Source organism: Tupaia chinensis, unplaced genomic scaffold, assembly GCF_000334495.1.
Source record: "Tupaia chinensis unplaced genomic scaffold, TupChi_1.0 Scaffold000338_1, whole genome shotgun sequence".
Taxonomy (NCBI): Eukaryota; Metazoa; Chordata; class Mammalia; order Scandentia; family Tupaiidae; genus Tupaia; species Tupaia belangeri.
Window position 1 is genome coordinate 405,308 of NW_006159832.1, and position 4,311 is coordinate 409,618.

Here is a 4,311-nt window from a genome sequence, read left to right on the forward strand (position 1 = left end):
TTTCTTCATCTATTTGATTTTTCACTACTTTATGTGTGACTGTTCTTTGGTCTTAATTTCAGCATCTAGATTTTCAACAGCAAGTACACATTCTGTGTCAAACATGGCTTTAAATTTTGTAACAAAGTTTATTTTCCTCCTTAATTTCCTTCATTAGCTCTGACAACCTATTTTTTATATTACTATGAGTTTCACTATCTTTCTTTGTTTTTATTTTGAAAGTCTCCTGCTTGCAGAAATGCTGTTGGACTACCACACAGAGCTTTATTTCTGAATAATGTGTAAGTTGCAACAAGGTGCCCATCAGCCCAAACACATAGTGAATATTTTGTAAACCAGGATATTCTCTTACATAATCCCAATATAACCATCAAAATCAAAATTAACATTAGTATAGTACTACTATCCAACCTAAAGACTCCCATTTCTTTTTTTTTTTTTTTTTTTTCAAATGGTACATTTAACTATCTGAAACAAACTAAAGGGAAAGCTTACAGTAGATAAGAATTACATGTCAGTGCCTTTTGCAAATGGAACTGGGACAGAAGGGACTGGGGCTGCCCTTCAACCTGATCCCTTTAAAATAAAGGTGTCCACCATCTCCCTGGCACTCTGGCTCAGAAAAGGGGAGACTGCTGGTCCTGTAGGCTGAAGTCGCCTTGCCCACCACTCACTCCTGGCCAGCATCAAGAGCCTCACCTTGCCGGCTCTGGTCATCACCCTTCTTGTTGCCTGAGACGATGTCATCAATATGCAGCAGCAGCACTGCTGCCTCCACTGCTGTCTTATATGTCTGCAGTTTCACAGCCAAAAGCTCCTATATATCCAGTTCCTCGTGTCCACCAAAGTGCCCATCTCCCCATTTACTCCCAAGGTCTCACAGTTCTACAGGGTATGCTTGGCCCGAAGGGAGGTAAGAAGACAGATGATGCTAGCCCTATAGTTCTGGATCAGGGTATGAGGGATGACCTCTAGTATTTGGGCAGCAGCCTGGTATGGCAGCTGTTCCACACCAGTCTTGTGCTTAGGGTTTTCTGTCAAGGCATGGGCCACAAGCCATCTCAGAGGCACCATCCCCAGGCACCAGCTGAGGGTCCAGGAAAATGCTGTGGCACACTTGCCTGACATCCTGGAGGTTGCATCCTACTTCCGAGAGAACCTCTCTGCCTGCTCCTTGGAGGAGAATGGTACATTTGGGGTCATTGTACTCAGTGAAAAATGTAGAGTAATTATGTCCAATTTTCTTGATTTCCAAAAGACCTGCTCCTGTTCTTGTTCCTGTTTTAACATCATCTTCTCTAAGTTCCTCCTGTTGACTGACTATCCAGATCCCACAGGCTCTAGCAATGTGATTATTGTCTATCTTCCAGACTCAGTGGATGGCTATGATAGTGGCCCCCATGAAGTACTGTTGAGCCTTTTTCTCTGATGACTGAGTTGGGCTTTGGTTGGATAATGTCCTCTCAGAGCTCTGCATATCCTCTTCTTCCATCTAGAGGATTCGAGTGAAGTTTTCCTCTTGTGTAATCTCAATGTTGGTCTGGCTTTCTCCTTTTTTGTATTCCAGAGAAGAGTCTAGTAGCACGATGAGAAGGTTCTTGATATAGTGCCACATTCGTGGGTGGGACATATCCTTTTTAAGCATGACTCCAGTAAGACCAAAGATGCCCTCTGGTATCTTTTCCACCTTGGCATATTTCTTTTTTTTTCTTTTTTTTTTTTTTTGGAGAGATTTTCGCTATAGGGCGCGTGCGCTCGCCAGACAGACAGAGAGAGACATAGAGACATAAAGCGAGAAATCACCCCCCCCCAGGGGGGATGGTCACGCTGTAAATCCCTTCTCCTCCACTCTCCTCTCGGGATCTTGGGCACGCACGCACACGCGCCCGGTGTGAGTTTTAAGCCACCAGGTCCAGGACGCGAACCGCGGTCGACTATGTGGGAGTCCATTACGCTAACTGCTGGTTCCCTACCTTGGCATATTTCTTGATATCTACATCCTTCTGACGATGCTTATCAAATTGTATGGTCCTAATAGCATCAGGCAATGTTATAGGTCAAGCTGTTGATAATGTTCAGCATTGTATCATGATTAATTAATTAATTTTTTTAGAGAGAGATTTTTGCTTTAGGACATGTACGCTCATGAGAGAGACAGAGAGAGACAGATAGACAGAAGCAAGAAATCACACCCCAGGGGGAATGGCTATGCCACAACCCCTTCTCTATTCTCCTCTAAGAATTTTGGACATGCATGCACATACCCTTGGCATGAGTTTTAAGCTGCCTGGTCTGGGACACCAACCACGGTTGACCAAATGGCAGTCCAGCAAATAACCATTATGCCATCTGCTGGTCCCCATATTGTGAATATTAACATACATGGGAGTACTGATTTTCTTTAGGGTGCTGATCATGGCATCTAAGGCCTTGTGGTATGCACTGATCACCACTGTTGGGTGCATTGGCTGTTCTGGGAAGTGCTCAGCCACAGACAGCATTTCCTGCTCAAGAATAATTACTGATGTGGTCCCTCTCCAACCTCTTCTTCCTGAGTCCAGCTAATTTCAGACATGAATTTGGCTGCTGGATGCTGGACTTGTATCTCTCAAAGAATGAAATTGCCATCATTGTTCATCACTGTGCCTCCCATTGGGTCCAGCATCTTCATCGTGGACTTCAGTTTAAAACACGTCTGGATGATATCTGCGATAGTTTTGACAGCATTGATGTTTCCAGATTGAACTTTTCTTCTGGATTCTCACTTTGTGTTCTGGCCGAGCATCATCCCTGAGTACATGGGATGATGGCAGCATGATGTAGAACCGGTTACCCAGAGCAGAGAGAAATGGCAGAAGCTTCTGGAGAGGGAGAACTGGAGAGAGGCTCAGAAAACTCTTAAGATTCCAAATATTTTCAACTGTTGAAATAATGTCATTTCTAACACAAGGATTAATCCAATTGCATATGTAGGAGTTTGGCTGTCCTATGTCTTTAGTTGCCTCTGGTTATAAGTCTTCCTGTATCTTTTGTTGACTCTCATTGTCTTGATACTTCCGTAGATTATAGGATGATTATTTTACAGAATGCCTCTTGGTTTGGGTTTGATGATTAAACTTAGGTTTTGCAATTTTGGAAGGACTATCACAGATGTGACTATATGTTTTTTCATATATGCATATTATCACATGATAAGTGGGTTAAATTTGTCCCATGAACTGATGAAATTAGCCTCTATCATTTGGTTTAAGAGTTGTCTGCCAGGTTTCTCCACTGTAAAGTTGCTATTACTGGGGAGAGTAAGGAACATCACATTTCTGTTTAACTTTCACTCACACAGTTTAGCATTACTTGACACCTCCTGGCTCAGTTGTTACAATGTTTCAACAATTGTGTTCCACCCATGTAGAAATAAAAGTGTTCTCTACTTTTCATTTATTTGTTCATTTATTTATATCAGCATAGACTCGGGTGAGCCACTGGGACTCCAATCTAAGAATTTCTGACTCCTGAGGCCAGATGGTGGTACAGTGGTAGAATGTGCTCTGTGAGGCAGTCTGACATGGGAATGTTCTTGATTCAAGTCCAAAGACTTCCCTGAGTACTCGGCCAAGTGCATACTTGTGCATGATCGGAGCTGGCTAAGGCTGGGGGTGGATTGTAGTGTCAAGATTCTGTTAGGTGTGTGCTCTCTCTTTCTCTTGCTCATTAAGAAATAAACTTTTAAAACGTAAGTATTTTTGACTCCAAAGCCATTGCTTTTCTGCATTTCTACATTGCCTTCTAGGGATAGCACTGATACTCAAAGTGTTGATGTGATAAAGCATCTGGGGCTATGTCACATCCTCAGGGTGCTGGAGGGCTGACACAGTCAGGAGGTTAGAAACTGAGTTACTGAACCTGTCCTGAGTCAGGGAAAGGCAAACTTGCCTTAGGAGGTCAACAATTCTGAAGGCTACCATAGGGCACTGAGGGATGCAAAATCTCATGGCATTCCATTTGCCAATGCCACTCTGGAGATCTTTCGTCTTTGACTGTTGTGCAGGTCCCTGCTGCCACTAGGGGGCTCAGCCAGGCTGCTGTTGTGAGCTGTTCCTAAGTGAGTTCTGGGAGCCTGAGTCAGATGCCTTGAGAAACCCAGGTGTTGTTAAGAGGGAGCCACAGACACCAGAAGTCTTAAAGAAGTTGCTATAAGGAGTGGGGCTGCAATACCCAGGAGAAACTGCTGTATGTTGCTAATTTCTTTCTTTCTTGTTTGTTTTCTTTTTTTTTTTTTTTTTTTTTTTTTTTTTAGGTGGGGAACTTGTCTCC

At 43.2% G+C, this 4,311-nt stretch overlaps 1 pseudogene; it reads right to left on the reverse strand.

The window, feature by feature from the left end:
- Positions 1-670: 670 nt before the first annotated feature.
- The window catches only part of LOC106735236 (T-complex protein 1 subunit gamma-like), a 5,297-nt pseudogene continuing 1,656 nt past the window's right edge, over positions 671-4,311 (reverse strand).